Below are 14,828 nucleotides of genomic sequence, written 5' to 3' on the forward strand. Positions count from 1 at the left end.
TTCTTGTTGATTCTTTTGCATTTGGAGGACCGCTTTTTGGACATCAAAACCTTGGTCATTGTGGTGATTGTATGGATTTTGATTTTGGTAACCTTGGTTTTGATTGAAAAAGGGTCTTTGATTTTGATTTCTCATGGGTGGTGGAGTGTATTTTGTTTGAGGGTTTTGAACATTTTGGCTTTTGTATGAGAGATTTGGATGGAACTTGGTGTTTTCATTGTAAAAATTTGAATAAGGGGTACCACTTTTGTAAGCTTGGAAAGCATTAACTTGTTCGGTTGTTCCCCTACACTCACTTGAGTCATGACCCAAGGTTCCACAATTCTCACATATCCCGCTTGGGATTGATGAGGATGCCGTCATGGCATTGACATGATGCTTTGATGATTTTGAGTTTTCCTCAAGTCTAGCCATAGCTTGTTCAAACTTCAAGTTGATTGTGTCAATGTGAGCACTAAGTTGAGCACCCAATTGAGTAACGGTGTCCACTTCATACTTTCCTCCTCTAGTAGCCTTGCGAGGCCTACTATATTGCGAATTATGGACCGCCATTTCCTCAATCTTGTTCCATGTTTGATTGTCATCAACTTCGGTGAACATTCCATTTGATCCCATATTGAGAATGTTCCTTGAATCTTCATATAAACCATTCCAAAATTGTTGCACTAAAAACCATTCGCTAAGTCCATGGTGAGGACATGAGCGACAAATACCTTTGAACCGCTCCCAAGCTTCATACAAAGATTCTTCATCCCTTTGCTTAAAACCCGTAATTTGAGCTCTTAGCATATTGGTCTTTTCCGCTGGGTAGAATTTTTTGTAGAAAGCTAGAGCTAGCTTCTTCCAAGAATCTATTCCAAGGGTGGCCTTATCAAGGCCCTTCAACCATTGCTTTGCGGTGCCGATTAACGAAAAAGGAAATAAGACCCATCTTATTTGGTCTTGAGTCACGCCCGTTTGAGAGATAGCTTCACAATAATCACAAAATGTTTCCATATGAGAATGAGGGTCCTCACTAGGCATTCCCCCGAATTGGCTCCTCTCAACTAGTTGGATGAAGGCGGACTTGGCAATAAAGTTTCCGGTAAGATGTTGTGGGGTAGGAGTACCATTTGGTAAATCCTCCTCGGTGGGTATAGAGTGTGACGAGAATTTAGGCATTGTAGGTGGATTTTGTGTGGTATTGTTTAATGGGTTCTCTTCTCCTTCTATTGCAAAGGGATTGACAAACTCACTAGTGGGTTGAACAACTTCACCAACACCTCCCAAATTCCTCCTAACAAGTCTCCTATTATTCGTCAAGGTTCTTTCGATTTCACGGTCAAAAGGTAACAAATCTCTTTGTAACCTTCTAGACATGCAAAATATCAAACAACTCAAAAACAATTAGAACAAACCTTGAGGAGTTTTACTTCCCCAAGGTGAAGAAAGACACAACTAATAACAACAAAAGAAATCTTAAATCAATTAAACACCGTCCCCGGCAACGGCGCCATTTTTGATCGGAGCCATTTCGTGTTCACAATTAAGCATATGTGGTCGTTGGTCAATGGTCGATACAAAACACAATTTATACTTCACAAACAACTCTACAATTAGTAAAGAGGCAAGTAAAGGTCGGATCCCAAGGGACGGGTATTGAAATGAAGACTCTATTGTAACTAGTGGTGTCTAGGGGTGTCACAAATTGGGTTGATGTAGAAGGTTACTAAACTAAAATAGCAATGAAAATAAACTAACAAGATAAATAAAATAAGGGTGTAAACAATTGATTAAAAGCACTAGGGTGTCATGGGTTCATAGGGGAATCATGGGATATGATCATACAAACATGTTCTCAAATTATAAGCAAGCAATTATTGTTGTGATGGATTGAGTTGGGTTATATCTTACAATCCTAGGAAAGTTTGGGTCCTTTGAGGAATCTCTTGGATTGTACAACACCTAAAAGTCGACTTAATCTTCCCTACTTAACACATGCATGGTCTAACAAGACTCGAGTTGGGTTATGTCTTACAAGTCAAGTTGAAAGGATAGAAGATGATAGTAAATGCAAGGATTCATAGGCTTAGCATTTCATCAAATATAACATGTGCATGTATTAAGATCAAAACAAGCAAGCAAATAAGATATGAAAGCATATTAATTTAAGCATGAATCATTCCCCATGTTGGTTTCCCCTAATCACCCATTAAACCCTAGCTAAGAGACTACTCACTCATTATCATATTGATCATGCTAGAAAGGTTGTCAATCATACTAACATAATGAAACATGATGAATAAATGAAAGTAATTAGCAATAATTAGAAAGGGATTAAGAGATTATACCTACTAATGATTCCAATAATAAAGCAAGAATAATAGAAGTACTTGAATCCTAGATTGAGAGGTTGTCAATCTCCCAACAATAACCCAAATAATCTTCAATTACCCAAAATAAAGTAAGAACAAGAGAGAGATTAAAGAACTAAAACTTGGATTAAAACTTGATTAATATTTGATTACAATATTGAAGAGAGATTTGATTGATATTAACTACACTAATTATTGATAAGAAGAACATGCTCCTCTAATTAGACTAATGGGTAATTATAGTGAAAATTAGGGAGGATGCATTAGGGTTAACTAAGGGCTAAACTAGTAATTACACTTTTTAAGTTGAGCAAGGAGCCTCCGGGATTATCCGAGAGAAGGGCTTCTCTTATCGATGCTTGAGGAATAAAAACGTGCTGTGCTGCAATCCGTGCGGGTGGGAGTCGGGACGGCCGGATCTGGGCTGAGGAATCCGAGCGGATTCTTGGGCAAGACGCTCGGATCAAGGCGAGGGGAATCCGAGCGGATTCCTTTGCGGGACGCTCGGATTGGCGAGGACGGACGGATTCTCTACAATCCGTTCGGATTGTAGTTCAGCAACTTTCCTTCTTCTTTTTCTTCCCTTTTCTTCATGAATTTCTTGGGGATTTCCTTGGGGACTCAAGGATCCTTTTCTCAACAATGCTCTTCTACTATGCTATGTACAAAGGCCTTCTAGTCTTGTCTCTCCTTGATGCTTGGTCATTGAATATGATCAATTTAGCCTTGTTTTGCCATGAAAATGCAAGATTCTTACTCCTTTCCTACCAAGGGATCAAAATCTCAAAGAATATGCAAAACAAAGAACTAAAGATAAGAAATGACCCAAATAGACACTAAAAAGCATAGAAACAATGGTAATTCGGGGGCTAAATATGCGCCAATTATGGTCGCATCACGCCCATATACACGGTCAACTGTGGTCAAAGACATGGGTCAAAGATGAGTCGGGGTCAAGAAGGGTCAATGGTCTTAATTAAATAATATAAAAACTAGTTTAAGATGGTTTACCTTACGATCTCGAGGCGGAGGGACAAAAGACGATCTTCCCTTTTTCTCCCTTTCTTCTTTTTTTCCTCTCTTCTTTCTCTCTAGGATTTTGGTGGATATTGTGAGATTGTGTTAGGATAAGGTTGATGGGTGGATAAGGGTATATAAGGTGAGTATAGTATAGATATATTATACATGTGCCGTATTACGTATTATTATTATAATTACAACTTATTATTATTATTATTATTATTATTATTATTATTATTATTATTATTATTATTATTATTATTATTATTATTATTATTATTATTATTATTATTATTATTATTATTATTATTATTATTATTATTATTATTATTATTATTATTATTATTATTATTATTATTATTATTATTATTATTATTATTATTATTATTATTATTATTATTATTATTATTATTATTATTATTATTATTATATTATTCTGTCTCAACATAACTCGCTAAATATAATAAAATGTTATTATTATATAATTATTAAATACGGAGTATTACAATTTTCCCCCTTAAAATAAACTTCGTCCCCGAAGTTTCACCTCACTCTTCCCTTTCCGACTATTTCCGCAAATCTCATGTGTACTTTCTTCCCAAAGTTCGGTGTTCAACTCTCACTACTTCCTCACAACTCTCACTATTTTCTCACATTCCGTATTTCCTTTTTCCTAAACTTCCGTATTGTTACATTCACCCTCCCTAAAAGAGAACTTCGTCCCGAAGTTCAACTATCAATCTCAAAAATACGGTCTTATACACTCATTACTAAATTCCACAAGTGACCATGTTCTAGGTTCAACACTCTCTCCTACTTATTGTAAGTTTATAAATGAATCACACATATTTCTAATGCCATGATATAACCTTACTCTACGAGCCTCCCAATCGTCAAGGTACAAGGTTCAGCCCACGGTTCGAAACCCTAATGTAACACCCCATACTCCAAGTGCCTTACCAGGACCACCCAGGTATAAGGATGTTACCATCTCGGTTACCCGAGGCAATGATAATCAAATAAACAATAGAGAAACAACGTTTAAATAGAAATACTTAGTGAAAGGTTACAATCTCGAAACCAAAACCAAAAGTACAAATACATGTTCTCAAACTGACTGTTTACTGATCTAACTGAAATGTCATGAAAACTACTAAGCTACAAATGAAGACTTCTATCATCGATCGTGGCACATCCCGGCTATCCCAAGATCATCTCATACCTCGCTCAATATCTCGCTCACCATCCCCGAATGGATCACCGCAGTTTTAAAACAATAATCGGGTCGATTATATTTACATAAATCATATAACCAACGGAATGTAAAAATAATACAGCTCATACAATCATACACAATCATCCACTCCACTTCATCTCCGTCACCGATCGTCCACTGGACCAGCCACTCGCCATGGGGGACCGCACCGTTCCACCTAAGCCCCGCTCATCATACCGAGCGATAACCCTGTCCCATTAATGTGCACATCCCCTCCCGTGGCGGGTTCCACGGAGGGCAAAACTAGGGCGTGAAGCCACTCCCGCAAGTGACTCCACTCAGCCGAGAAAGCATCTCGAGAACCAGAGACAAACAATCACATCCATCAACAACAATCAATCAACAACCGTTACGAAACCAATCAACAAGCACTAATTACAACACAATCACCACACATTATGTAACTAATACTGAGTAGGGAAATCTTACCTGGAAAGCACAACAATCAGATGATCTCACAGCTGATATAAAAAAGCTTCCTCTACGAATCCTCCTCCTAACATACAAACATACAATCACTACCAAGCATAACATACTACAAAACCCCCAATTCCCAAATTAGGGTTTAACCAACTTTAAAGAAACATTATAAAAATGGTATATAGGTCTGACCCTTGACGCAAGGATCACAACGGTATAAAGAACGATGAAATCCGACCTTCCAAACTCCGGGATTTGCTAACAATGCGATTAAGGTGATGAACGTACTTTGCTTTCTCTTTTGACAGTAAATTAGGTTTTGAAAAGTGTTTAGAACAATGACGGAAAAGATTATATACCTCATAATTAACAAAACCCGAGAAATAACTCCCCGTAAACCGGCTACTCGATCGAGTAGCTAAGGTACTCGATCGAGTACCCCCTTACTCGATCGAGTATCATAGTTACTCGATCGAGTACCCAACAGGTCAGAAACTATTTTAAAACGCAACTCACCCTTACTCGACAGAGTAAGGCCTACTCGATAGAGTACCCAGAGACTTATAAATACGGAGTATTACAGTCTTCCCTCCTTTAAAAGAACTTCGTCCCCGAAGTTCAAACCACAACAAAACAAAGACTCACACTACGCATTCCCGACTCAACAACAAAACAAAACTCAACATAAAACATGTTACTAACTCAAACTCAGCCCGACTCAAACGACAACAACCATACCGACACAACATAAAAAGGGTATAAAGCTCTTAAAAACTCATTGCGATCATCTCCTACCCCCCTAAAAGAAACAAGGTTACGTCCTCGTAACCAAACATACCTGATAAAAAAGGAAAGGGTAGCGCTCTCTCATGGCCTCCTCTGCCTCCCATGTAGCTTCCTCAGTCTCGTGGTTAGACCAAAGGATCTTAAGCAAAACTATCTCACCACTCCTAGTCTTCCTAACCTTCCGGTCAAGAATTTGCTTAGGTACCTCAAGATATGATAAAGACTCATCTAGCTCTAAGCTTTCTGCCTCTAATACATGTGACGGGTCACTCACATACTTCCGCAGCTGCGATACATGAAACACATTATGCACTCTCTCTAACGCAGCAGGTAGAGCCAGACGATAAGCAACTTCCCCAACTCGCTCTAAGATCTCATAGGGCCCAATGAACTTCTGACTCAGCTTACCTTTCTTCCCAAATCTCATAACCCCACGCATAAGAGACACTTTCAGAAGAACCTTATCCCCAACCTGAAACTCTATATCCCGGTGATGTAGATCTGCATAACTCTTTTGCCTATCCTGAGCTGCTCTCATCCGTTCCCCGATCATCTTAATCTGCTCAACCATCTCATGTACCATCTCTGGTCCTAGAACCACTTTGCCTCGATCAAAGACTGCGTCCCAACAAATCGGACTCTGACATCTCCTCCCATATAAAGCCTCAAACGGTGCCATGCCAATACTAGTGTGATAGCCGTTGTTGTAAGAAAAAACTCACAAATCCAACCTCTGTTCCCGCCTACCACTAAAGTCCATCAAACAAGCTCGTAACATATCCTCAAGAGTTTTGATTGTTCTCTCGATCCGACCGTCTGTCGCAGGATGAAATGTCGTACTCATCTTCAAAGTTGTTCCCAAAGATTCCTGCAACTCTTTCCAAAACCGTGATATAAACCTCGCATCTCTGTCAGACACTATGTCCTTAGGGACTCCATGTAACTTTAGCACATTCTTTCGATAAGCCATAGCCAATTGTGCCTTAGTCCATGTATCTTTCATTGAACAAAGTGAGTGACTTGGTCGGTCGATCCATTATCACCCATATCATGTTATTACCCTGTTGACTCTTTGGTAAACCCACGATAAAATCCATAGAAATGGATTCCCACTTCCACTCAGGTACCTCTAAAGACTGAATCTTACCTTGTGGTCGTCGCTGTTCCCCTTTAACTCTCTGGCATGTCAAACAACGGGCCACAAACTCTGCTGTTTCTTTCTTCATCCCAGGCCACCAAAACGTGTTCTTTAAATCCTTGTATAGCTTGTCACCACCCGGATGTACTGAATACGGCGTACAATGTGCCTCTGTCATGATTGTCTTTTTCAGCTCCTCATCATTAGGGACACACCACCTACCATCGAACCTCAAACTACCATCTGTATGAATAGAAAATCGGGACACTGTCCCTTTCTCTACTCCAGCTCTCCACTCAACCATCTTAGGATCTCAAGCCTTGTTTACCTCGAATATCATCATAAAGATCAGCCGAATCAAATCTCCCACAGCATCCCCTCTCTGTATCATATGTATCCCAAACTTCCCCACCTCGTCTCTCAACCTCATCAAAGATAGAGCTGTACACAGGGAATGTACACTCTTCCTACTCAAGGCATCTGCAACAACATTGGCTTTCCCTTCATGGTAGATAATATCCATGTCATAATCGCCAATCAGCTCTATCCACCTCCTCTGTCTCATGTTCAACTCCTTTTGAGTGAAGATGTACTTGAGACTCTTGTGATCTGAAAATACCTTAAAGGTCGCCCCATAAAGGCAATGTCTCCAAATCTTGAGAGCAAACACCACTGCACCCAACTCTAGATCATGTGTAGGATAATTCTCCTCGTACGGCTTCAATTGCCTAGAAGCATAGGCAATCACCTTACCGTTCTGCATCAACACACATCCTAACCCATTCTTTGATGCATCTGTATAAACCTCAAAGTTCTCGATCCCTTCAGGCAATACTAAGATAGGAGCTGTTGTCAAACGCTCCTTTAATGTTTGGAACGCCTTCTCACAACTCTCATCCCAACGAAACCTGTTCTCTTTCCTCATCAAGGCTGTCATAGGTCTAGCTATCTTGGAGAAATCTTTCACGAACCGTCTATAGTATCCAGCTAAACCCAAGAAACTCTTAATCTCAGCAACATTCTTTGGTGCTTCCCACTTTGTCACTGCCTCAATCTTCGCCGGATCCACAGCTACTCCCTCCTTAGAGATCACATGCCCCTGAAAAGCAACGTTTTCTAACCAGAACTCACATTTGGACAGCTTAACATACAACTCATGCTCCCTCAAAGTCTGTAACACGATCCTCAGATGCTCCTCCTTAGTCTTAGAGTAGACTAAGATGTCATCGATAAACACCACCACAAACTTGTCCAAAAACTGTCTGAATATTCTGTTCATCAAATCCATAAACACAGTCGGTGCATTAGATAACCCAAACGGCATCACTACATACTCATAATGGCCATACCTCGACGTGAAAGCTGTCTTTGGTATGTCCACCTCTCTAATCTTCACCTGATGGTACCCCGACCTCAAATCAATCTTGGAAAAGACTGATGCACCACTCAACTGATCAAACAGGTCATCTATCCTTGGCAAAGGATACTTGTTCTTCATCACTCTGTTCGACTCTCTAGTCTATGCACAACCTCAAACTCCCATCTTTCTTCTTCACAAAAAGAACTGGTGCTCCCCACGGCGATACACTAGGTCTAATGTATCCCTTCTCTATCAGATCATCTAACTGCTTCCTGAGCTCCTCCATCTCTTTAGGACCTATCCGGTACGGTGCCTTAGAGATTGGCCCCGTCCCCGGTTTCAACTCAACGGTGAAATCTATCTCCCTCTTCGGTGGCAACCCCTGAATCTCCTCTGGAAAAACAACTGCAAACTCTCCCACCACCGGTATCTGATCAACTGTCGGACTCTCTATCCGATCATCTCTCATATGGCACAAGATCAAAGGACATCCCTTCCTCAGATAAGACTTCAAGGTGACAGCTGCAATCAACTTAACTTTGGGTTTGACTAGAAACCCACGATAAGACACACTAACACCCTTAGGCCCTCTCAAAGACACTTTCTTTTGATGATAGTCTATCTTAGCTTTATACTTTCCTAACCAATCCATCCCAACTATCATCTCAAAACCGTCAAAAGGAAACTCTAGCAAGTCTACAGGCAGATCAACTTGCCCAACTATCATAGACACATCTCTAAACAACCTCCCACATGATACAGACTCTCCCGAAGGTATAAAAACTTTCTCACTCACAGACTCATATACTCTCAGACCCAACCTTTTAACATGAATCGAAGATACAAACGACTGAGAAGCCCCCGAATCAAACAAAACAAAGGTATGAATACCGTTAACAATAAAAGTACCAGTGATAACATGGGCATCCTCCTCAGCTGTTTTCTTGTCCATCATGAACAGGTTTCCACTGGTCTTCTGTCCACCTCCCTGGACAGTACTGGCTGATGTGGTCGGCTTAGCACCCGACCCCTGATTGTTGTTGTTGTTGTTGTTGTTGTTCGTAGCTGGTTTTTGATAAGAATTACCACCATTGCGGTTACCTCCACCCTGATAGCTCTGACTTCCCCGGTTAGACCATGACCCAGACGGTCTATTACTCGCATAACTCTGAGCAGGTCCCTGAGAATAACTCCCCCGAGCCGATCCCTGAAAAGCTCCAGACACACTCGTGCACTCATGTCTCTTGTGGCCCACACCGCTACAGCCAAAGCAAGTCATACCCCAACTACCACTGCTACTCACACGGCCACGCCCGAAGGAAGCCCCAACACTAAACTCTGACCCAGAAGAAAACCCTCTAGCTTGATTGTGGTTGCCTTTCTTGTGACTAGACTGGCCTCCACCCTCACTCTCAGCCTTTCTTTTCTCACTCACTCTCTCCTGAGCCATCTCAACCAGCCTCTCAGCTCTCCCAACTCTCTCATAAGCTTCCTTAACATCGGTAAGGACTCCCACGGGTAACTTATCCATAATCTTGGGTGTCAACCCTCTTTAAAACTTCAGCGCTAGGTTCTCCTCACTCAGACCCATATCCTCATCATACCTAGACTTCTCATTAAACTGCTTGTAATACTCAGCAACTGACATATCAGATGTCATCTTAAACCCATCGAACTCCTCTCTCAGCTTACTCCTCACATGTTCCGGTACAAACTCCTTCCTCATAGCTCTCCGAAACTCGTCCCATGGTATAACAGGTAAGCCCTGGTTCACATACATCTCCCTAGCACTCACCTTCACCGTATCCCACCACTTGCCAGCCGCGTCCCTCAGGTAGAACGCAACTTGTTCTACTCTCATCTCATCAGGACAATGAACCAGGTCCAGGATGTTCTCCATCTCACGATGCCAGTTGTCAAGAAGGTTCGGTTCCCCGGTTCTCGTGTACTCTTTTGGGTTAAACCTCGCTATATAGAGACTGATCTTAGAGTGATCAATCTCCTTATCCTTATTCACTTTCTTTAAGGCCTCAGTCAGGGCATCTTGGTGCTCCAACATCTTAACAACATCATCTATGTTCATGGTCTCAGCTCTCGCATAGTAAGCGTTTCTCTTGGGCGGCATCTTGAAACTATATATAAGAAAGGGTAGACATAAACACACGCACTAAATCTCAAAACACGAAAACAGGCTGCCCAGGACATACTTGATCGAGTACCCAAACCTACTCGATCGAGTAAGAGGCCACTCGATCGAGTGCCCAACATACTCGATCGAGTGCCTCGACTCCAGAACCCAAACAGACCTTCTGACCTCTAACATACTTGACCGAGTAGCCCGGCTACTCGATCGAGTGACCCCCTACTCGATCGAGTGCCCGAGGTACTCGATCGAGTGCCCAAAAACACGATTCTGGATTCAAAATCGTCAAATACCCACTCGATCGAGTTAAACCCACTCGATCGAGTATCTCACCTACTCGATCGAGTATCCCCCTACTCGATCGAGTCATGCTGACTCGCATAAACTACCCGCATGTTATCTCACATCTCCCAACATACTAAGCAACATAATAAACGCAACATGTGATATAGCTAAGCATGAAATTTTATCAAGTTTTTCATATAATCAACTAAACAGTGACGTCATATTATCAAATGCCACATAGTAATCATCCAACATACTTTTATATTCCCAACAACAATTCTGTATATCTCATCAATCTTTCATTCATATATCAATCCTCTACTCCAAACATCCAACAATTACGACATACTTCATCACATCCACACACACAAGTTAACAAACAACACATACGACTTGACATACACCCCTCCATGTGACCAGTTCAAAATTGTAGGGCGATTTCGCAACTTTAGGACGTCTCCCAAGCCTTTGCATTAGCTCCTAAAACCTTTACCCCAGGTTCATTTTAATTGACTCCCTATATTCATTGGGTTCATTGGTTACAGGTTTTAGGATCGTCTCTCTGATACCATTTTGTAACACCCCATACTCCAAGTGCCTTACCAGGACCACCCAGGTATAAGGATGTTACCATCTCGGTTACCCGAGGCAATGATAATCAAATAAACAATAGAGAAACAACGTTTAAATAGAAATACTTAGTGAAAGGTTACAATCTCGAAACCAAAACCAAAAGTACAAATACATGTTCTCAAACTGACTGTTTACTGATCTAACTGAAATGTCATGAAAACTACTAAGCTACAGCGGAAGACTTCTATCATCAGATCGTGGCACATCCCACTATCCCAAGATTTCATCTCATACCGCTCAATATCTGCTCACCATCCCGAATGGATCACCGCAGTTTTAAAACAATAATCGGGGTCGTTACTATTTACATAAATCATATAACCAACGGAATGAAAACAATACGGCTCATACTATCATACACAATCATCCACTCCACTCCATCTCCGTCACCGATCCTCCACCGGACCAGCCACGCCATGGGGGACCGCAGCCGTTCCCACCTAAGCCCCGCTCATCATACCGAGCGATAACCCTGTCCCATTAATGTGCACATCCCCTCCCGTGGCGGGTTCCACGGAGGGCGAAACTAGGGCGTGAATCCACTCCCGCAAGTGACTCCACTCAGTCGAGAACGCATCTCGAGAACCAGAGACAAGCAATCACATCCATCAACAACAATCAATCAACAACCGTCATGAAACCAATCAACAAGCACTAATTACAACACAATCACCACACATTATGTAACTAATACTGAGTAGGGAAACTCTACATGGAAAGCACAGACGATCTCACAGCTGATATCAAAATGCTTCCTCTACGAATCCTCCTCCTAACATACAAACATACAATCACTACCAAGTATAACATACTACAAAACCCCCAATTCCCAAATTAGGGTTTAACCAACTTTAAAGAAACATTATAAAAATGGTATATAGGTCTTACCCTTGACGCAAGGATCACAACGGTATAAAGAACGATGAAATCCGACCTTCCAAACTCCGGGATTTGCTAACAATGCGATTAAGGTGATGAACGTACTTTGCTTTCTCTTTTGACAGTAAATTATGTTTTGAAAAGTGTTTAGAACAATGACGGAAAAGATTATATACCTTAATTCCATAATTAACAAAACCCGTGAAATAATTCCCCGTAAACCGGCTACTCGATCGAGTAGCTAAGGTACTCGATCGAGTACCCCCTTACTCGATCGAGTATCATAGTTACTCGATTGAGTACCTAACAGGTCAGAAACTATTTTAAAACGCAACTCACCCTTACTCGACAGAGTAAGGCCTACTCGATAGAGTACCCAGAGACTTATAAATACGGAGTATTACACCTAATCCCATAACAACTCCCGACTCAATTTATTCTAAGTCTACGCAAAAGTCTCGGCGTATAACTCGATTATTACTACACACATATATATCACGTCTAATCACATACATGCACGTGTATGCAATTCAATCATAAACATGCCCGGACTCTATGAAACAACCAAATAATGCAACGTCACTCGTCATATGACTCAACTATGCTCAACATTCCCATTTTTCGGATACTATGCCATGCCTATACCGCGTCAAATTCACCACATGATCACACATTTGTTTTCAATCATTCATTCCCATCTATTACCAACATTTCCGCTTATATGGAAGACCATATACACAATCATGCAAATGACCACTATACAACACATAACTTGCATTTTTCATCTTACTTTTACGCAACGAAATGAACTCACGTCGATTAACACACACCAAACAAGGTTTTCATATCAATTCTGTCATCAACCAACTCTTGTCAGATCAACGATTTCCATTACTTGCAAAATTCTACACCATATGATCAAGCGTAAAAAATCCACACATATCACACATGTAAGGTCAGTCATGGTCATCCAACACAAGTCAACTAATATAAATCGTGAAATGAGGGTACACGCTCAATATTTGGTCAGATTTCAACAAAACAAGGGTTAAAGAAGACCACTCGGTCGAGTGTAGGAGGTCACTCGGCCGAGTAGGCGGCCACTCGGTCGAGTACATAGTTCACTCGGTCGAGTGTCACCTGGGTATAACATTTTAGTTCCCAAACCCATTTCTAAACCTTCCTACTCCATCACATAGATGCTACTAAATACCGATGGTGACTCATATACCATTAAACAATCGAATCAAACACAGTAGTTGGCCATATGGCCATCATTGCTACACCGATAAAACAAAACATTCAAGGTAAACAACCAACACAAACATACTATTCCATCACCAACAACTACACCGTAGTGCGACACTCTAGTCACATTGGTAAACAGAACACTTACTCTAACTCAAGGGCACGACCTAATCACTTATCACTCTTAGGGGATAACAATAACATCATCAGTCACTTAAGCACTACAACAAGGTCACGATGCACACCATGGGCGTTTTACAATAACGTTTGGGAGGCAATTCTACAAACAAAACCTGTACTACCACTCTCAGGGTCGAAGTCCGACACAACCACTTTCATACATCATTCATATAATACTTAGGTTAACGGTCACATTATACCCCACTCTTACTCTCATGGATACAAAACCAAACTTGGTATTACCAAATCCACAATTATTTATATCCCGATTATTAGAACTCAACTCATCCATAATTAGGTCACCTCACGCGGATTCCCTTTAAAATTACAACAAGTTCCTCACTAAACGCTGGGTTACCACTTACAAAATCTCCAACTCATTTCTTGCTCTAGTTCTCTCTATCCCGTATTTCGGGTTCTTAAATTTTGTCACCATTTATTCAACTCACACCATTCCCTAAGCCAAGAACTACCTTTACCATCCATATCATCACTCCTCCTTCAACTCTCTGACTACCACAACCATTCCCCCATCATTCCACAAGTTCTAACTCGACCATATGCTAACCAAAACATCTGAGTCGTGCTAAAGAGGTCATCCTCATAAGTTCTCAGATTTTGTTCACTACCTATGAGTCCACACAACCACTAAGTATCCCATTTTTTATTGCACTCCACTCATTATTTATAAGTTGTCTGTCATGATCAATTTACCATACTCAAAGCATTACATGGGCCAACTACCGTCCTAGTGTTCCCAAATTGTCAAACTTGATGACTATGTCCAAAATCGCTCGTCTTGTCGGAAACATATGTCTAAGGGTTAGGGTGAGAAAACACTCTTTTGGGCTCACACACAACTCTATGCCCGGATATCCCAGGTTAACTCAACGGATAAGGATGATGGGAATTAAAATAAGCAAGAACGGATATGGAAAAGATAGGAAATCAAATAACATGGAGGGGATAAGAAATCAATGGTCGACACCTTAAAATTGCCCTAATAGCACACTTGAAATATGATGAACTTTGTAAAATGATGCAATTTCAAAACTCAACTCTAATGCAATTTTTTTTACTCAAACTTGACTCAAATGCGAAATGTT

General features: G+C 41.0%; 1 non-coding gene across 1 annotated transcript; it reads left to right on the plus strand.

Annotated features, from left to right (window-relative positions):
* The first annotated feature begins 682 nt into the window (after nt 1-682).
* Nucleotides 683-789, plus strand: LOC141589105 (small nucleolar RNA R71). Its single transcript, XR_012520058.1, has one exon. It is a non-coding gene; the product is annotated as a small nucleolar RNA R71 (small nucleolar RNA).
* Nucleotides 790-14,828: the final 14,039 nt, after the last annotated feature.

This window comes from Silene latifolia, chromosome 6 (assembly GCF_048544455.1).
Source record: "Silene latifolia isolate original U9 population chromosome 6, ASM4854445v1, whole genome shotgun sequence".
Lineage (NCBI taxonomy): Eukaryota > Viridiplantae > Streptophyta > Magnoliopsida > Caryophyllales > Caryophyllaceae > Silene > Silene latifolia.